The sequence below is a fragment of the Dreissena polymorpha genome, chromosome 2 (assembly GCF_020536995.1).
Source record: "Dreissena polymorpha isolate Duluth1 chromosome 2, UMN_Dpol_1.0, whole genome shotgun sequence".
Taxonomy (NCBI): Eukaryota; Metazoa; Mollusca; class Bivalvia; order Myida; family Dreissenidae; genus Dreissena; species Dreissena polymorpha.
Window position 1 is genome coordinate 98,479,954 of NC_068356.1, and position 22,400 is coordinate 98,502,353.

Sequence of the window (22,400 nt, forward strand, 5' to 3'; positions counted from 1 at the left end):
CAAAACAACATTTTACAGATAACGTTAAAAGATTATTTCTTAGCTGTAATCAAATCCCTTATCAGTCAATAAGACACTAGTTTTTCTGCATATATTCTGCAAACAGAGAAAGAGTATGCAATTTTTAAAGGAACGTTTTTGGTTGTTTTTGCTAATGCCCTGTGTTCGAGTCCCTTTATTTACAGATAAAGATGGAATATTATTACATAAATTGGTTTAAAAGTGTGCAATATATTTAACAATTATTATTCAAACGAAACTAATACAGTTCATGGATAAAATAAAATACATATAAAACAAAGATATGCTTGTATATTTAAAAAAAAGCCTACTTTAAATAATCATTAAATTAAAAGCAGCCAAAGCATATCACAATACCATACAATATGCAATGCATTATATTGGTATAATTTGTAGTTACCGGTAAATCTGTTTTTATGTGTTGGCGTATTAATTTCTTTTAGTTATGTCACTGACTTATGTCAGTCAACTTTCTCACAACATATTTGAACAAGTCTCTTTACAATGTTACACTTTCTTACTTCCATGACATCCAAGCCCATATGACCATAACATGACCCACAGGTCAGTACAGGGGCAGGGTGCAGGCCATCCTTAACATGACCCACAGGTCAGTACAGGAGCAGGGTGCAGGCCATGACCCACAGGTCAGTACAGGGGCAGGGTGCGGGCCATGACCCACTGGTCAGTACAGGGGCAGAGTGCGGGCCATGACCCACTGGTCAGTACAGGGGCAGGGTGCGGGCCATGACCCACAGGTCAGTACAGGGGCAGGGTGCGGGCCATGACCCACAGGTCAGTACAGGGGCAGAGTGCGGGCCATGACCCACTGGTCAGTACAGGAGCAGAGTGCGGGCCATGACCCACTGGTCAGTACAGGGGCAGAGTGCGGGCCATGACCCACCGGTCAGTACAGGGGCAGGGTGCGGGCCATGACCCACCGGTCAGTACAGGGGAAGAGTGCGGGCCATGACCCACCGGTCAGTACAGGGGCAGAGTGCGGGCCATGACCCACAGGGTGCGGGCCATGACCAACTGGTTAGAACAGGGGCAGGTTGCGGGCCATTACCCACAGGTCAGTACAGGGGCAGGGTGCGGGCCATCCTTAACATGATTAGAAGAGGCAGAGTGCAATAAAAATAAAACATAAAAAAGCAAATTTGAATATAGCAATATGCTAAAATATATTCTTAAACAAAACAAACTAGTTAATATTAAATGGTTGAGAATATACTAACCATACAGACATATTTGCATTCATACCTCTCGTATTTTAATGCATATGCTACACTGTTGTTGATGTTTACTATATGACTGCTGCTGAAACTGTTTTTGCTGCTGTGCTGACGTGGCTTGGTTGCTATAGGATTCCGCTTGACACTGAACAACAGCCACTGAAAAATAAGCTATATATGATAATTTGTTATAATGTAATCAAAGATGACAAGTGGTGCAAGGGATTTAATGTTTTCGTTGTTTTTATACACAAATATAAACACACTTCTGTGCACAATATTAGTTAACTCCCCTGAATAAAATATAAGTAACACAGCCACTGAAATTCCATGTATGGTGAGATACAGAAACAGTCAGTTGATATTATGCAAGAGAGTTACTTGGCCAATGATAAGTTAGAGCTTTGTCACAAAATGATAACTAAACCTCAACCCAGACTTCATGGGGGTCACATGATTGAAGTTTCATCTGATTCCCTTTAGAAATGTAGACATATACATATGTGGTGAGGTAAAACTATGTTTACATAAAATGCAGACGAAACGCCCCTCTAACAGACCAACTTACAGAACATTGACTCCCATATAACCTCTGCATGGTTTGTGGGATTTAATACTCATTGTATTCACATCTCCACCTTGCAGGTCATGTTTTTGTAATATTACTGTGAGATTGGAATGTTAATAGATAATAGATTATAGACTGAGGCTGCTGCTTGAGCCCAGATTGGTACCAATTTGACCTTCGGCATGGAAGCCCCTTTCTCTAAAGGGTCACGCTTGGCACAGTTGCACAGTTCTTTAGATGGTCGTGATTTTCAGGGTACTGTTCCATGTTGATTGACAAGTTGTCCTGTAAAATAAAATATCAACAAACTTAAACTCCAGTAGCATCAGCAAGAGATAATTCTATTCATCACTTAGAATGTCCTTTACTTAAGGCAAGTAACCATGTGACAAAATTAGACATATGATATAAATTATACAAAGCATTACACAGTTTTGTAACATGAGCAGCAAACTTAAGTGTATGAACTGTCATGAAACTTACGCCAATTGCATTAATTCTGGTGGCACCAATGCTTAGTCAAGTCGCAACTTTTCCAACATTTCACACATCAAAAACATGAAGAACGAAAACCAACAAAATACTCCCGGTTAGAAGTCTGGTTTTCATTGATCGTGTGTACAATGTTAGATATGTTTAACGGTCTGGTTCACATTGATCGTGTGTACAATGTTAGATATGTTTAACGGTCTATGTTCTTCATTAAACAAGAAAATGCGATCTGGCTGATTACTAAACTTGTAAAAGATATTATGCCCAAAAACATTATTGAACATTTTCATCATGATCCGATAAAACTTATTTTGAAACGGATAGCAGATGTTAATAAGTGTCAACACTTTTTGCCTTTATTGATATTTTGGTTTTTAAGGAAGCATTTTCTTATAAAAATCCAGATTTTGCGGTAAGTGGTTTCCCTGACTAGCCTGTGCAGATTGCGTTTCCCAGAGGTAAGTGGTTTCCCTGACTAGCCTGTGCAGATTGCGTTTCCCAGAGGTAAGTGGTTTCCCTGACTAGCCTGTGCAGATTGTGTTTCCCAGAGGTAAGTGGTTTCCCTGAGTAGCCTGTGCGGATTGCGTTTCCCAGAGGTAAGTGGTTTCCCTGACTAGCCTGTGCGGATTATGTTTCCCAGAGGTAAGTGGTTTCCCTGACTAGCCTGTGCGGATTGCGTTTCCCAGAGGTAAGTGGTTTCCCTGACTAGCCTGTGCAGATTGCGTTTCCCAGAGCAAGGCTAATTCATGTTTTTAAAGCTACCTTTTAACTCTTATAATAACAACACAAAGTGAACATAAGTTGTAACATAAAAATCCTCTAACTTATTATTATTTTTGTTTGAATTTAGTATGAATGGCAAGGTGTAAATATTGACTTCATTTTCGCAATGGACATAGAAACCCAACAAAAAGACATAAAGGTTCAACTTGTGAATGGAATAATAAAAATGAAAATTGATGAGTAAATTGTGATTGTTAGTGGGTTCGGGAGGTATAAAATTGATGACTTAATGTGTGATTGTTAGTGGGTTCGGGAGGTATAAACTTGATGAGTTAATGTGTGAATGTTAGTGGGTTCGGGACGTATAAAATTGATGACTTAATGTGTGATTGTTAGTGGGTGATAACCAAGTTTGTTTTAAGGTTTGAACTGGTGACCTAGTTTTTGGAAGCAATGTGACAGATTCAAATTAAACCTATAACATATCAAGATAAACATTCTGACCATGTTTGATCATGATTGAGTCATGATAATTGAGATGTGAGACCTAGTGTATTGTTACACAAGTGGCCTTGATTTAAACTCAGGCTAAATATTGTCAAAATAAACTTTTTGCCTTGATAATGTCAGAACATTTTGACCCAGTTTCATCAAGATTCAATAAACATTCAGGCCTTTAGATTCTTAAACAAGCTGACAGTTGAAGCAGCACACAGCACGCTCAATGACATAGGGTGATCACAATTACTTCTCGGGGGAATATACATATGGGAAATTCCTGATGCACTCAATACACAAGCTATGGACACTTGTATTTACGTGTGATTTAATAAACCATTAAAATTATAATCCAATAGTTCATAATTTATAATTAGTCTCTAAACTAGATGTTCGGATCTCCACAAAACAAAACAACATTTTATGCAAAGCTACAAACATCAGTGACCCCTCTTAGGTATCAAATTTTTTTTATAAACATACTTACATTTAAAATGGAACCTCACTTTGTAAAGAGTTAACAATTTAGATATATTGGAACCTGCTGAAAAAGTGTGTGTTTTCCATGTTATTCTGTGTTTTAATAAAGCTCTGGATTCCTAATTCAAGTCTGAATGTCAGGGATTAGCGTGAAACTGTTGCATCTTCTTCGAATGTCAAAATAGTAAAATAAGGTTGTTGATGAACCCTTGAAATGAAATAATTTGTACTGGTCTTCTTAATTGAAGAGCAGAAACCCCAAATCGCATTGAGTTTTAACTATTTGTAAAGCCAGGGTCTCCAGAATGCTTTACCAAAGTTACCCGTTTTGCCATGGCAACGGGACTTACCCATTAGGATGTTGTGGCTGAGTTGTATTTGGGGAACCTGTGAGTATAAGGCCTCTGTAAACAGAAAAAAAGATCTCAGGGCATTAGTGCTGCAACAATATACCGGTATATCGATATATATCTCAATACGCAATCCGCATATTGTATTGCGATACAATTTTCATCATACCGGTACGAAAATTTTATAAAAATTCATTCACATTTCGTCCAGAAAAGCCATCTGAAATAATGAAGGTAAACAAAACAAAGCAGTGTAAATATTTTTTTTCGTAAAAATAGCATTCTGAAAGTTTATTATACGGAGTAGCGTTGTTACATCGGAGCATTCGTTTGATGCTTTTGAACAGATTATTGTTGAATTATTGGGCACAGCTGTAAATGTTTCGTTTGATTCTGAATTGAGCATTATTAAATTTGTAATCCGAATTTTGGAAATATGCTTCCAAATTTTAATGCTAATGCGACAATAAAAAATTCTAGCGTCAAATAAAGTTCTTTATCCTTTGTCTCAATAAAAAGTGCGCGAAAATTATACAGACATGTAGAACGTTGCATGGAAAGTATGGGTGTATTTTGTGTTGTATAAAAACGGGAACATCACGTCAGGTGAATTACGCGTTTTCAGTGGAAAAAAACGCCCCGGTTGGACGTTATTTCATCACATCTTTAAATAGTAACGAATGCCAAAATGTATTTGATACTTAAGAAAATTTGCGAATGTTTGTGTTTCTTGTTATTCTTGAGCACATTTATAGTAAATATATACCAGAATTTGCTTTAAAACTGGAATATACGGGATTATTGGGTAATTGGCAAGTTATAATTTTGGTACAAGTTAGCAATATATTGCGATATATTGCAATACGGGCTTTTGAACTGACAATATATTGCAATACTGTTTTTGCCGTATTGTTGCAGCACTACAGGGCATCCCAGAAATGTTTCCCTGTAAACCAAATAATTTAATGCATTCTGAAATGGCATTAGTTATATTTGAATCAATTTTGTTTGAATTAAAAAATAATAAGAAATACATTAAATTTGAAGACTTCTGATAGAAAAGAGATACACAATTAAACACTAGATACTATACTTCTATATGCTGTACACTTGATACAAACCTAGCCTACTAAATAATAGTTTATCCCTATCTTAAAATATTTATTAAGTTATGTGTAACTCAAAAAAGGTGGGACAGACATAAGGACGGATTTAAGGAAGGGCAGACCGAATAACAGACAAGAACAAATATTTACGCCCCACTCCTGCGCCATTTCAAGGCAATACAAATTGGCGGCTATTATAAATATTAACAATATCATAAGAACTGTCAGCTAGAATATAGTTTAATCAATATATAAAACGCACACACTATTTAAATTGAATTTGGAGTAAAAAACACATCACACATTATACATGATAAATTACCAATGTACCTTGCAGATAAAGTAATCTTGGCCCCTGAGTAAGGCAGTCTGGAGCCTCAGGTCTAGAGACGCTGCACCCTCGGGTAGAACTCATTGGGCATTTGCCCCATGAAACTTGGCCAGAAAAAATCCCTGGGCGTTCAGGTCCAGCTGACCAGAGAGCCTGTTGTTCAGCTGCGTACCAATCTATGAGTGCGTCTGGTCCTGTAGGAACCGGCTCTTAAAACAGATTCCAAAGAATTTAAATATCGGAAAATAATGAAGACAATAATTTTATAATGTACTGAAAGCATTTAAATAATTGTTTTACTAAAATTGAATAGAAAAGCGGGAGTTTTCATGCAAGGAGAAACTTTTGGTACAGGAGCTGAATTTCGGCCGCAAAATAGACAAACTATGCTTGACATTCTAAAACTTATATTAAATCAAGTGTTATTCGCATTCATTTACCAAGTTTGATCAATATAAAAACACAGAATTCCTATTTGATGCTATGAACTTTTCCTCAATCAGGCAGACAACGGACTGATGTTAAGTGAACTATATGAGTGCATTCTGGGAAAAAATAGGACTTAATGTATGTGCAATCTGCACAGGCTAATCTGGGATTACACTTTAATAGGACTTAATGTATTTGCAGTCTGCACAGGCTAATCTGGGATGACACTTTAATAGGACTTAATGTATGTGCAATCTGCACAGGCTTATCTGGGATGACACTTTAATAGGACTTAATGTATGTGCAATCTGCACAGGCTAATCTGGGATGACACTTTAATAGGACTTAATGTATGTGCAGTCTGCACAATCTGGGATGACACTTTAATAGGACTTAATGTATGTGCAGTCTGCACAGGCTAATCTGGAATGACAATTTAATAGGGCTTAATGTATGTGCAGTCTGCACAGGCTAATCTGGAATGACAATTTAATAGGACTTAATGTATGTGCAGTCTGCATAGGCTAATCTGGGATGACAATTTAAGCCCCATATTGCAGAACACCGCTAAGATACTTCTTATTGTTCTTGTTGCTGCTGCTGCTGCGACTGGGCCATAGACAGAGATGGAGTGAGTCCCAACGCCAAAGTCGCCACCCCAAACCCGAGAATTGCCGACAACAACTGTTGTTGAATGGCGTCAATCGCATACTGCTCTCCAGGCCTAAGGTTCACATTTTTCGAGAACACCATATCGAGGTCAGTCACATTAACGGACGTGTCAGGCAACGCCTGCTCTACCTGTTGAATCAGATCGTTTCAGTTCGAGCAACTTGTCCGGCCTAATTTGTCGACGCAATCATCCAATTGTTGCTAAGCCACATCAATGCTGAGACGGAAGTCGAATTCACCTAGGCTCTGCTGTTGGAAGTGTTGATGTAGCCAACATGGGAGGAGATATTGATAGGAGGCTTGGTAGTCTGACACAAGACGTCTTCATGCTGAATTTCTTAAGCGAGCTGTAGTATTTGTGCAAGAAGGGGGTTGTCATTGACTTTCACTTCAATGACGTTTGTCATGTTTGCTAGTAAAGTTCACTGAAAAGGAAATGGAAAGTAAACTTAAACCAGATTGTTTAGTGACACATGAATAAGCCTTGCAACACCTTACTTTACAGACCTGTTTTTTTAAATGCCAAACATTGTGCCTATAATTCATATTTAAAATATTGCAATTAATTTTTTACCAATTAGAACTCAGAATAACGAAGTACCAATGTTTTACGGGCACCAGCTTTAAATTGGAATTTTTGGGTTTGTAGCAAAGTGTTATATTTATTTTTTGTAAATCAAAACCACGCATTACTTGAGCAATTTAGAATGTGAGACTGTACACCTTTAATTGTGTGACTATAGAACTTTAAAATTGATACTACATAATTTTAAATGTGGTACTCAGCAACTTAAAATGTGAGACAACACAACTTTAAATGTTACAATCTACATATTTAAGTGTGAGTCTGCACACCTTTAAATGTGACAGTTTATGACTTATACCTAAGACTTAACAACTTTAAATGTGAGACAATACAACTGTATGGCATTTAATAAGAAACAATATATGTGAGTTCAAAATAGTAATTAAACTTAGTGAAATAAGCAAACTAGAGCTTTGTCAAAGACGTGACAAATACCCCCACATGCCGCATTGACACATAATATTTTGCATGCCGTCCTCACAAAAACAGCAAACACCATGCTCAATTTTTAAAACGCACTAAGTGACCCCTTGACCTAGTTTTTGATCTAGCATGGCCCATGTTCGAACTTGGCTTTCAGATTATCTAGATAAAACTTCTGACCAAGTTTGGTGAAGATCTGATGAAAACTACTTGAATAAGAGAAAGGACACCATACTGAATGTTAAAAAAAGCACAAAGTGACCCAGTGACCTAGTTTTATGCTCGGCATGGCCCATGTTGAAATTTGTCCTTAAGATCATTCAGATAAAACTTGTGACCAAGTTTGGTGAGGATCGGATGAAAACTACTTGAATTAGAGAGCGGACAACATGGTGAGGTTTAAAACGCACTAAGATACCCCGTGACCTAGTTTTTGACCCGGCATGACCTATATTCAAACTTGACCTAGACATCATCTAGATACAACTTCTGACCAAGTTTGATGAAGATTGGATAATAACTACTTGAATTAGAGAGCGGCCAACATGGTGAGGTTAAAAACACACTAAATGACCACGTGACCTAGTTTTTGACCCGGCATGGCCCATGTTCCAACTTGACCTACACATCATCTAGTTACAACTTCTGACCAAGTGTGGTGAAGATCGGATTTAAACTACTTGAAATAGAGAGCGGACATGCTCAATGTGTAAAACGTACTAAGTGACCCCGTGACCTAGTTTTTGACCCGGCAATGCCCATGTTTGAACTTGACCTCAAAATCATCTAGATACAACTTTAGACCAAGTTTGGTGAAGATCGGATGAAAACTACTTGAATTAGAGAGCGGACAACATGCTGATTGTTTAAAACGCGCCAAGTGACCTCATGACCTAGTTTTTGACCCTGAAAGGACCATGTTCGAACTTGGCCTAGACATCATGAAGATACAACTTCTGACCAAGTTTGGTGAAGATCGGATGAAAACTACTTGAACTAGAAATGGCGCGGCAGAGGCCGACGCGTATCCCCACGCCGAATGTTTGACCTAGGTGTGCCCCAGGGTTGGTAATGGGGCCATGCATAGCTGAGATTGACCGTATTGTCATAAGAGAAGTTCATCATCAATTAGAAGTGAATTGGTGTAGAAATGAAGAAGTTATAGTAAAAGGCAATTTTGGGTGGGTGTGACATATGTGGGCAGGGCGCCCCAGGGTTGGTAATGGGGCCATGCATAGTTGAGATTGACCGTATTGTCATAAGAGAGGTTCAGTATCAATTTGAAGTGAATCGGTGTAGAAATGAAGAAATTATAGTAAAAGGCAATTTTGGGTGGGTGTGGTCTATGTGGGCGGGGCGCCCCAGGGTTGGTAATGGGGCCATGCATAGTTGAGATTGACTGTATTGTCATAAGAGAAGTTCAATATCAATTTGAAGTGAATCGGTGTAGAAATGAAGAAATTATAGTAAAGGCAATTTTGGGTGGGTGTGGTCTATGTGGGCGGGGCCCCAGGGTTGGTTATGGGGCCATGCATAGTTGAGATTGACCCTAATGTCATAAGAGAAGTTCAGTATCAATTTGAAGTGAATCCGTGTAGAAATGAAAAAATTATAGTAAATGGAATTTTTTGGTGGGTGTGGCCTATGTGGGCGGGCGCCCCAGGGTTGGGATTGGGGCCATGCATAGTTGAGATTGACCCTAATGTCATAACAAAAGTTCAGTATCAATTTGAAGTGAATCCGTGTAGAAATGAAAAAATTATAGTAAATGGAAATTTTTGGTGGGTGTGGCCTATGTGGGCGGGGCGCCCCAGGGTTGGGAATGGGGCCATGCATGGTTGAGATTGACCGTATTGTCATAGGTGAGGTCCAGTATCAATTTGAAGTGAATCGGTGTAGAAATAAAGAAGTAAATGTAAAATAACCTAAAAAAATGAGTGATAATTTCTGACGCGGCCCCACCCCAACCCCTATAACTTTTGACCCAGGGGTCAGATCAAAATTCCAAATAGTGCAGGGTCGCACATATGCTCATAGCTACCATGTGTGTAAATTTCAAGGTTCTAGTGCTTTTAGTGTAGGAGGAGATAGTGGCCAGGACGGACGGACAGACGGACGGACAGACGGACGGACGGACGGCGGAGATCACCACAATATCCCCACCTTTTTTTCAAAAAGCGTGGGGATAATTAGAGAGCGGACACTTAATACAGTCAGACCGACAGACCAACTGACCGACAAACAAGTTCACTCCTATATACCCCCTAAACTTCGTTTGTGGGGGTATAATTAAGCCAGTTATTCTGAAAAAAAACTTTAAAATGTGCTATAACTAGGGGCTAGCTCTGTGCAGAGTTTATTTTTACCTTTTTTGGATTGGGACTATTCGTGACAAGAGCACCGCATTGCGGGTGCAGACCGCTCATCTATTTTCTTTTTAAAGGTGAAGGGACTCTCAATTTCAATCACAAAGGAGGGAGGGGTGGAGTGAAGAGAGGTGTATGGTGTGGGGGTGTGGACATTTTTTACATTATCTTCCAAAAATGGAAAAAAAAAAGTTTTTTAACTGTTTCAAAAAAAAATTGGGGGGTGGGGTGGGGGGGTGTAATGTGTAAGGATGTGGTGGTCATTTGTGAGATGATCTTAAAAAAAAAAATTAGGGGGGGGAGGATTCGGGGGGGGGGGGGGGGGGGGGAGGGGGGAGGGCACGGGGGATGGTTTGGGTGGAGTCTATTGTGGTATGTCAGCCAAGAGTAGTTTTGGCAAAGTATCAATCAAATCTAATCATAAATAAAGAAGTCATGGCAATTTTAGCAAAATCTAATAATTTGACCTTGAGAGTCAAGGTCATTCAAAGGTCAAGGTAAAATTTAACTTGCAAGGTACAGTTACCTCAAGATAGCATGAAAGTATTTGAAGTTTGAAAGCAATAGCCTTGATACTTTAGAAGTAAAGTGGATCGAAACACAAAATTTAACCATATATTCAAAGTTACTAAGTCTAAAAAGGGCCATAATTCCATAAAAATGACAACCAAAGTTATGCCACTTGTCCTTTTACTGTACCCTTATGATAGTTTGCGAGTGTTCCAAGTATGAAAGCAATATCTATGATACTTTAGGGGTAAAGTGGACCAAAAAAAAAACTTTAACAAATTTTTAATTTTCTAAGTATAAAGGGCCCATAATTCCGTCCAAATGCCAGTCAGAGTTACATAACTTTGCCTGCACAGTCTCCTTATGATAGTTAATAAGTGTTGCAAGTATGAAAGCAATAGCTTTGATACTGTAGGAATAAAGTGGACCTAAACACAAAACTTAACCAAATTTTCAATTTTCTAAGTATAAAAAGGCCACATAATTCTGTCAAAATGCCAGTCAGAGTTACATAACTTTGCCTGCACAGTCCCCTTTTGTAAGTTTGAATGCAATAGCATTGATACTTTCTGAGAAAAGTGGACCTAAACGCAAAACTTAACCGGACGCCGACGCCAACGCCAAGGTGATGACAATAGCTCATAATTTTTTTTCAAAAAATGGATGAGCTAAAAAATCATAGTGTTTTGAATTTAATTGGGAAAATGGTTGTAGTTTTTGCTAAACATAATTTAAACAAGGGACAAAATTGTCACAAAACCAGGTTTTCATTGTGAAAAAAAATCTGATAAAGGGAGACAACTCAAACTGAACTTTTGAAATGAACAAACAAAATTAACCCCCTTTGTAAGTTTGTTTTAAAATAAATCTATTTTTAGTCGTGGCGACCTTGACATTGGAGATATTGACGTGATTCTTTCGTGCGACACACCGTCCCATGATGGTGAACAAATGTGCCAAATGATTTTAAAATCTCATAATGAATGACATAGTTATAGCCCAGACAAGCTCATTTATGGCTATTTTTTACCTTTGAACTCAAAGTGTGACCTTGACCTTGGAGATATTGACGTAATTTTTTCACGCGACACACCGTCTAATGATGGTTAACAAATGTGCCAAATGATTTAAAAATCTCACAATGAACAACAAAGTTATGGCCCGGACAAGCTTGTTCCGCCCGCCCGCCAGCCAGCCAGCCAGCCCGCCAGCATTCGCCAATCTAATAACCGGTTTTTTTCCTTCGGAAAACCTGGTTAAAAACCTGGTTAAAAATGAGAATAAGTGTTATCAAGATAAATTGTGCTAAGGTTCAACTTATACAGCTGCATAAGGAAACAAACTCAATTTGTAACCTATTAAAACATTGTTTGGGGTCAAACCTTGAATTGAGAACTTTAGCCAGTAATTATGGAAAAAATAAACTGTTTAAGATTAGGAATGGGACTCAATTTTGGCCCCAATTTCGACAAAATGAATAACACTGTATGATCTCACCTGAAGCTCAAGAAGCTGAGCTGATATGCTGGCCTCGGTGATATTGCCAAAGGCTGAATTTGAGTTCTGATTAACTCAATGTTGCAACCTATCAAAACATTCTTTTTCTACTGGGAAACCATGAATTGAGAACTTAAGCCAGTAATTATGGATATAGACTTTTTGAAATAAGAATGGGGCTGAATTTCGGCCCCAATCTCATAAAAAATAATAAACACAGTAAGGTCTCACCTGAAGCTCAAGAAGCTGAGATGACATGCTGGCCTTGTTGATATTGCTAAGAGGCGAGTTTGAGTTCTGCTTTCTTCAGGTTGCGAGTCGAAGGGCGTACTGGACCACACAACAAAACTGCTGTCATTTTCAAAGCCTTCTCAATTCAATGTGAGGCCTTTTGGGCTCGGAGTGCTAAGTGCTCATAACAAAACAGAAAACAGAAACCAGACATGTTCACTTTAAGCACCTTGTTCACAATAGTGGGCGTAATTTGAGTCTGTGGCACACCCCATGGATGTATGGATCTCTCAGTGTATACAACAAAGTCTTTACTGCCTTTCTGTGTCAGCATGGATGTATTGTGCTCTGGGTGTTAACAACCAAGTCTTTACTGCCTTTCTGTGTCAGCATGGATGTATTGTGCTCTGTGTGTTTACAACCAAGTCTTTACTGCCTTTCTGTGTCAGCATGGATGTATTGTGCTCTGGGTGTTTACAACCAAGTCTTTACTGCCTTTCTGTGTCAGCATGGATGTATTGTGCTCTGGGTGTTTACAACCAAGTCTTTACTGCCTTTCTGTGTCAGTATGGATGTATTGTGCTCTGGATGTTTACATCCAAGTCATTGCTGCTTTTCTGTGTCAGCATGGATGTATCGTGCTCTGAGTTAACAGCAAAGTCATTACTGCCTTTCTGTGTCAACAAGGATGTATTGTGCTCTGTGTTCACAACCAAGTCATAAATGCCTTTCTGTGTCAGCATGGATGTATTGTGCTCTGTGTTCACAATCAAGTCATTACTGCCTTTCTGTGTCAGCATGGATGTATTGTGCTCTGTGTACACAGCAAGGTCATTACTGCCTTTCTTTGTCAGCATGGGTGTATCCTGTTCTGTGTTCACAGCCAAGTCATTACTGCCTTTCTGTGTCATCATGGATGTAATGTGCTCTGGGTGTTAACAACCAAGTTTTTACTGCCTTTCTGTGTCATCATGGATGTGTTGTGCTCTGGGTGTTTACAACCAAGGCTTTTCTGCCTTTCTGTGTCATCATGGATGTAATGTGCTGTGGGTGTTTAAACAACCAAGTCTTTACTGCCTTTCTGTGTCATCATGGATGTATTGTGCTCTGGGTGTTTACAACCAAGTACTTACTGCCTTTCTGTGTCAGCATGGATGTATTAAGCTCTGTGTTCACAGCCAAGTCATTACTGCCTTTATGTGTAAGCATGGATGTATTGTGCTCTGAGTTCACAGCAAAGTCATTACTGCCTTTCTGTGTCAGCATGGGTGTATCGTGTTCTGTGTTCACAGCCAAGTCATTACTGCCTGTCTGTGTCAGCATGGATGTATCGTGCTCTGGGTGTTCACAGCTTAGTCATTACTGCCTTTCTGTATCAGCACGGATGTATCGTGATCTGGGTGTTCACAACCAAGTCATTACTTCTTTCTGTGTCAGCATGGATGTATTGTGCTCTGGGTGTTCACAACCAAGTCATTACTGCCTTTCTTTGTCAGCATGGATGTATCGTGCTCGAGGTGTTCACAACCAAGTCATTACTGCCTTTCTTTGTCAGCATGGATGTCTAGTGCTCTGGGTATTCACAACCAAGTCATTACTCCCTTTGTTTGTCAGTAACATTGCCAAAAGTCCGTTCTATTATGATATTTTGGCCGCTGAGAGGACAATATGGGGCAGTCCGTAACCCTACAGTCGTCCAAACTATTAACAGCAGAAGTATCCCACTAGGAAAGCTTACGCTTTTATTGTTCCTTGATTTTCTCCCGTTCAATTTCTGTTTGTCCCATAAAGATTGGAACAAGTTATTGAACGTTTTATTTTTCATGATATTTGTTGTGATGTCCAACAGCAACAACTGACTGTTGGCGTTACCATAACTACTGCTATTACTTTTCGTGTCTGTAACACTCGTCCCTCTCAGGCCCACAGGGAACTCTAGCTTAACAAAACTACCCAGGCTTATGTTTGGAAAACGTGGCATGGGCATTGCGTTTGTTCAGAAAAGAATCATGCTCAGAATTTCCTGCAGAACAGAGTTATTCAATCATGCTGACTTTTTGAGTCAGGAGGTCAAGGGGGATGAGTTAGAAGTCAGGGGAGGGGAAGGGTCGTTCTGGACTGGGGCTCCTGCAGGTAGGACTCGTGCGGTTGCTGGGCCAACTCGATATCAATGCTGGTGCTCTGCTGAAAACAAAAATAACACAGTGGGTGATAGGAACTTGTAACAAATTATATTATAATCTATAACAAACTATGCCTCTTGACAGGTTGTGAAGGTTTTCAACAATATGAATTTCTAATCTGGCATTTTATTGGTTCCTTGTCCTTAATAGCATGAACATAAATACAGTTAAGTCATTTTGTATTACAACAAGAAAAGTATTGGCTAATGCTATACTTATCTGTAAATTTATATCTATTATCTTTACTCCATTTTCAGAGATGTATTTTCATAAGCCAATATGCGGATCACTAATGTTATAAAGTGTCGTCCCATTTTAGCATGTGAAATTCACATAAGCTAATAATGGAGGGTAATTTCTGACTAGACTGGGTTTTCATAAAGAGGATTATTTGTTTAATGAAAAATACCTTTAAGAGGAAAGTGTTGTCCATGATTAGCCTGTGTGGACTGCACAGGCTAATCTGTGACAACAATTTAAGCACATGCATAAGGCCCCATTTTTCCACATCACAGCTTATTTATCTATTAGCCAATTTTTTGCTGCATAACAAAAAGAAGGAAAACCATCTGGTTAAAAATTTAATATTTTGTAATTGTACTTATTCTATTAATCACATTACTTTCAAAATGCCATTAGATATGTTTTATTGTTAATATATGTTTCAATAAATGGGAGGCAACAATATTAATATTTAATAATAATATTAATGCCTCACCAACATTGCAAAAAAAAACACACAAACATATTATTTTACCATGCCTTTACAGATCTTTTATGGTTAAAATCTGTTTAAATTCACACTAGAAAACTGTTTTAAAGTCAATCAACATGTAAGTTGTAAGACATAATAAAAATAAATAAAACATTAAACAACTTAAAGGCAACAACTCACTGCTGGTGCAGATCTACAGTTCTCTCCCTTGTTAGTTTCAGCTAAAATGTCCTTCATGTTGCAATACCAGGACATGGAAAGGCTGTGTCACCCTCACATTGCCGGACTTTGATTTGGCTGAGCCTTTTACTACTCCTTTGTCTTCTGTGCTTAGCAGTTGCTGTAACATTGAGAAAACCAATATGAAGTCTTTTGAACTAGTAAATTAGTAATACACCAGCAATTTTTTTGCCAAATTGAAAAAAGTATTTGTACCACACCAATGAGGACAAGGGCTGTTTGTAAAACATGCATGCCCCCCATATGGGCTGTCCGTTGTAGTGGCAGCCATTGTGTGAATACGATTTGTCACTGTGACCTTGACCTTTGACCTGGTGACATGAAAAACAATAGGGGTCATCTGCGAGTCACGATCAATCTACCTATGAAGTGTCATGATCCTAGGCAAAAGCGTTCTTGAGTTATCATCCGAAAATCATTTTACTATTTCGGGTCACCATGACCTTGACCTTTGACCTAATGACCTCAAAATCAATAGGGGTCATCTGCGAGTCATGATCAATCTACCTATGAAGTTTCATGATCTTAGGCGTATGTGTTCTTGAGTTATCATCCGGAAACCATTTTACTATTTTGGGTCACCGTGACCTTGACCTTTGACCTAGTGACCTCAAAATGAATAGGGGTCATCTGCAAGTCATGATCTATCTAACGATTAAGTTTCATGATCCTAGGCGTATGCGTTCTTGAGTTATCATCCGGAAACCATTTTACTTTTTCAGGTCACCATGACCTAGACCTTTGACCTAGTGACCTGAAAATCAATAGGGGTCATCTGCGAGTCATGATCAATCTACCTATGAAGTTTCATGATCCTAGGCGTATGTGTTCTTGAGTTATCATCCGGAAACCATTTTACTATTTCGGGTCACGGTGACCTTGACCTTTGACCTAGTGACCTCAAAATGAATAGGGGTCATCTGCAAGTCATGATCTATCTAACGATTAAGTTTCATGATCCTAGGCGTATGCGTTCTTGAGTTATCATCCGGAAACCATTTTACTTTTTCAGGTCACCATGACCTAGACCTTTGACCTAGTGACCTGAAAATCAATAGGGGTCATCTGCGAGTCATGATCAATCTACCTATGAAGTTTCATGATCCTAGGCATATGCGTTCTTGAGTTATCATCCGGAAACCATTTTAATATTTTGGGTCACCGTTACCTTGACCTTTGACCTAGTGACCTCAAAATCAATAGGGGTCATCTGCAAGTCATGATCAATCTACCTATGAAGTTTCATGATCCTAGGCCCAAGCGTTCTTGAGTTATCATCCGGAAACCACATGGTGGACGGACCGACCGACCGACCGACATGTGCAAAGCAATATACCCCCTCTTCTTCGAAGGGGGGCATAAATATATTCTTTGACATGTGTTTGTGTTGAAATGTTCAGTTTCAGTGCTCATTTTATCAATCTCTTGCACGACGGTTACATTACATTCACCTCTGTGTTGGGCTCAGAACGGACTATTGTTATGAAAGCGTCTCATTCATGTCATGATCATACCAAGTGTTAATCATTAAGGTTACAGTATACTAAACAATCTTTTGCCCGACGGTTACATTGCATTCAATGCATTTAAGAAAACCATCTCATACCATGATATCTTATATCAGTCTTAATTCATTCTTATAAAATTGATATGGTTTTTTGATGTTAAGAAACCAACATACATACACACGTCGAAGCAATTCCTAACGTCACTCAATAAACATTATGTTCAATTATTTACATATGTAAAGTGCTTGCAATGATTCCATCTGCGTAAATGGGCAATAAAATAGTTCCAAAGAGTTGCATTAAAACTCGCAAGTATTTGCACGATTTATCCTACATTTTAAAGTCATATTTCTTAATTGAATGCATGCGATCTTAAATATCCAATCAAATATACATTGAATGCGTTTGTTCGGTTTTGGCTATTTTATAGACAAAATGGCCTGCTGAGCCTTTCGCAGAGTTGTATGTGAGAGCAAAGAACGACAACTCTGCATGGAGATTGTCATTTTATTAGTCCACTTGCATATAAGTGCCTATTACGTGTACTTTATAAAGATGGAAAGAAAAGGCTTTTTTTTCACATACACAATGGAGTAAAAATTATGTTACAGGCCATTTGCCCTTAATAACTATCATATTACAATACTAGTTTGCCTGTACTTTGATGACGCCCATAAATCTATATTTTCAGTTACCAATAACAAAACAATATTGTGTCCAAGTTATTTTAAACATTAACTGTGTTTGATATGATATTCTGTGAACAAAATACGGCTAAAAATTTTTAATTTTATGAAAAAATGAGTAGCCAACTCTTTAAAAATGGCAAACTATGTTAAATTGGGATATTGTGAGCTACTATTAGACTTGCTTAATATGTATGTTAAATTTGCATTGATATGTACACTGATGTCTCAATTACCAGTTTTTAATCATAGTGGTTTTTATACCATATTTGTTCTTATCAGAATTTACAAATACCAACAGACTGGAGGCAGACTAAACTTGAGCCATATTCCGGACAACTGGGCTTAATGAATATGTATAGTACCACATTAGCCTGTGCAGTCCACACAGGCTAACTTGAGATAACACTTTCCACCAAGACATGATTTTTGTTTAGAAATAATTTCTTTAAAGCGAAAATTTCCTCAAAAATGGAAAGCATTATCCCTGATAATTCTGAGTGCACACTGCACAGGCTAATCTGTGGATGGTAGGGCTGTCACGATTCACCGGTATATCGCGGTGCATGTCGTGAAAAAAATCGCACCGCGGTACGGCGTTGCCGCACCGTTTTTTTTAATATTATTATATTAGCACAGATATAAATACATTACATAATTATTTTGATATAGATATCGTTTTGAAAAATGTAGAAGCGATTCAAAAGGGCTAAAACAAGAGCACCGCCTTGCGGGTGCAGACCGCTCATCTATTTTCTTTTTAAAGGTGAAGGGACTCTCATTTTCAATCACAAAGGATGGAGGGGTGGAGTGAAGAGCGGTGCATTGTGTGGGGGTGTGGACATTTATTACATTTTCTTCCAAAAATGCGAAAAAAAGAAAAAAAAACATCGGGGGGTGGGGGGGGGGGGGGGGGGGGGGGGGGGGTGGGGGGGGATTCTTGGGTGCGATGGTTGGACGGTATTTCAAACATAAAATAATAAAAATAAATATTTGTGTTTTTTAACCGTTTCATAAAAAAAAATTGGGGGGGGGGGGTGAGGGTGGGGGGGTATAGTGTGAGGGTGTGGTGGTAATTTGTGAGATGATCTTAAAAAAAAAAAAAAAAAAAAAAAAAATAGGGGGGGGGGGGGATTCGGGTGGGGGGAGGGGCGGTGGGGGGGGGGATTCTTGGGTGCGATGGTTGGACGGTATTTCAAACATAAAATAATCAAAATAAATAGTTTTGTTTTTTAAACCGTTTAAAAAAAAAAAAATTGGGGAGGGGGTGGGGTGGGGGGGGGGGTATAGTGTGAGGGTGTGGTGGTCATTTGTGAGATGATCTTAAAAAAAAAAAAAAAAAAAAAAAAAAAAAAAAAAAATAGGGGGGGGGGATTGGGGGGGGGGGGCACGGGCGATGGTTTGGGTGGAGTCTATTGTGGTATGTCAGGTAAGAGTAGTTTTGTCAAAGTATCAATCAAATCTAATCATAAATAAAGAAGCTATGGCAATTTTAGAGAAATTTAATAATTTGACCTTGAGAGTCAAGGTCATTCAAAGGTCAAGGTAAAATTCAACTTGCCAGGTACAGTAACCTCATGATAGCATGAAAGTATTTGAAGTTTGAAAGCAATAGCCTTGATACTTAAGAAGTAAAGTGGATCGAAACACAAAATTTAACCATGTATTCAAAGTTACTAAGTCAAAAAAGGGCCATAATTCCGTAAAAATGACATCCAGAGTTATGCAACTTGTCCTTTTACTGTCCCCTTATGATAGTTTGCTAGTGTTCCAAGTATGAAAGCAATATCTATGATACTTTAGGGGTAAAGTGGACCAAAACACAAAACTTAACCAAACTTTCAATTTTCTAAGTATAAAGGGCCCATAATTCCGTCCAAATGCCAGTCAGAGTTACATAACTTTGCCTGCACAGTCCCCTAACGGTAGTTAGTAAGTGTTGCAAGTATGAAAGCAATAGCTTTGATACTTAAGGAATAAAATGGACCTTAACACAAAACTTAACCAAAATTTTCAATTTTCTAAGTATAAAAAGGGCACATAATTCTGTCAAAATGCATGCCAGAGTTATCTAACTTTGCCTGCCCAGTCCCCTCATTCATGATAGTAAGTAATTGTACCAAGTTTGAATGCAATAGCATTGATACTTTCTGAGAAAAGTGGACCTAAACGCAAAACTTAACCGGACGCCGACGCCGACGCCAAGGTGATGACAATAGCTCATAATTTTTTTTCAAAAAATAGATGAGCTAAAAATAATCCGTTAATATCCAGGTCAAGCAAGCGCTTCCACTTGTAGATGTTTAACTTTCACGTTTAAAATACGGCGATGTATGGGTCCGTACCTTTTTTGGAATTAGGGACAGATTTCCTTTGCAAATAAGTTCATAATTATCAAAAATATGTTTATTCTATTTCTTATTTTCTTTCTTTAGTATATCGATCGTTCAAAGCATGGCATTTCCGAATCATGTTATCTTTAGATTCTGAATAAGTCGAGGAAGAGTCAGAACGCTACGGATTTTCAATATTGGGCCCGCTGACTTCGCATTTTGAACATGCCCTTGAAGCGTTCGATTTACACAGCTATTGTAAACAACATGGCGGACATTTTAGAAAAAGACGCGAACAATAACAATGACTACTTCTATCAAGTTTATTACAGTTTCTTTTACAGTTTCTAGTCATACTATGATACCAGTGTTTTCTGATTATTGAGTTAAATAAAGTTTGTAAAACTTGTTATTCTGCTGTTTTCTTCACAGATACATATTCTGTAAAATATCGCGGTACGTACCGCGATACAGTGTTGCCCTACCACGATATACCGCGGTACGCTCACGGCGTATCGTGACAGCCCTAGTGGATGGTACATAACATGCATTAAGCACCCTTTTCCCATAACAAGGCTCACCTGGTTTCATCTTGTACAACTCTGTAACAGACTGTAGGAGGATTTACTTTGAGCCTCATACCACCGAGAAAACAGGGCTTTATAAATTGTGCACTAAGTGTCTGCCTAGATAAGCCTACCGTAGGTTTCCACGTATAGCGCGCTGTGTTTTACCTCCAAAATTCAAATTAAAAAGCTGGTGCGCGCTATACATTGATACAACGCCATCCTGGCTGCTAGATTGGTAAAAAATATGTTGTGTAATCGTAAATAATCAAAATAGCCGCCATGTTTTTTTCCAGAAAACTACCACCCTATAATCGTACAGACTGAGGGGCCATTGTCGAAACAACTCGTAGATATGAATGCGGTAGAAGAAGTTTTGGTAAAAAATAAATATGTTTGAATAAACTTGCGGACATTTCTTTGTTTGTGTTTACACTTCTTAATTGATGAATTCCGATGGGGATTGTTGTCGACATTCCGGAGAGCAGGCAAGGGTAGGTGCGAATGAGGTCTTTTTTGCATGTACGGTAGGTGTGAAAGGGGGTCATTTTTCACTTCGTAATTGGCAGATGTTATTGAGTAATATGTGCCACGACTTGTTAAGACGCTAATTGCCATTTGAGACACTAATTGACCTTTGAGAACGTGAAGATATGCAAATGCATTTTGTGTGTATAAATATTGAATGTTGAACAGTGGTGTACCTCAACAACTGTATCCCCGTCTCCCATGCGACATTCAAATTTACCGGTAATGCCCATGCTTTCCCCGAGGAAAAATCACACGATGTACACTATTCTTATTTTCTCACGTTTTTCAGGAAATGCACGTGGACTTTTAATCTTTTGCTAGAAAATTACAAAATTGTCAGAAAAGTATAGTGCTATGCAACCCATGCTCCTAATCATAATGACCCTTCCTATTTTGAATGCTTAATTAAGCTTTCCAATGCCCCGGATTATTGGATTGTGCAATAGTTAAATGGCGGCCATTTTCAGTCCGATTTGGTGGTTTTATTGTCTTTAAATATTTTTTTTCTCCATTTTTGCATTTAAAAAACAGCCTGCGCGCTATACACGGGTGCACGCTATACATGGAAACCTATGGTAACAACTTAAAATGAAAGACTACATAATTTTTAATTTGATACTCGGCAACTTTAACTGTAAAACAATACAACTTTTAACATGACACTAAACAACTTAACATATGAGACTGTACATATTTGAATGTGCACAACTTATTACGCGAGACTAAACAACTTTAAATGTTAGACAATACAACAAGTCATAAGACACAATACTGTAAGTATATGAGTACTTGATCACCCACGTTTTGCCTATGGATTAGACAGAAATGCAAAAACAGATGAAAGTCTATGGTGAATTAAGTATATGATATTCTGGGCTCTAGGAGAAGTGCCCCCCCGGAGAACTGCCCCCCCAAAGATTTTTCACTGGGCGGAGAACTGCCCCCTCACTGTTTTTGTATAGGGCGGAGAACTGCCCCCCTGCTGATTAATAAGGGGCGGAGAACTGCCCCCCTGTCAGAATTGATGACCCGGAGAAGTGCCCCCTAATTAAAGAAATAGCGGTGATATATAAAGCGAGTATTATAATGACAATAACGCCAGTAACTTTCTTGCTATTAT

At 38.6% G+C, this 22,400-nt stretch overlaps 1 long non-coding RNA gene across 3 annotated transcripts in view; it reads right to left on the reverse strand.

Annotated features, from left to right (window-relative positions):
• Positions 1-1,290: 1,290 nt before the first annotated feature.
• Positions 1,291-22,400, reverse strand: part of LOC127868209 (uncharacterized) — a 30,847-nt gene continuing 9,737 nt past the window's right edge. The window contains exons 5-10 of one of the 3 annotated variants that reach the window (XR_008043915.1): positions 15,597-15,756; positions 12,519-14,702; positions 7,035-7,330; positions 5,804-6,013; positions 4,368-4,421; positions 1,291-2,109 (exon numbers count right to left, since the gene is read on the reverse strand). This is a non-coding gene — a long non-coding RNA (uncharacterized LOC127868209). Of the gene's footprint in view, positions 2,110-4,367; positions 4,422-5,803; positions 6,014-6,809; positions 7,331-12,518; positions 14,703-15,596; positions 15,757-22,400 lie in introns of all 3 variants that reach the window. The other 2 variants (XR_008043914.1, XR_008043913.1) reach the window with 2 other exon arrangements.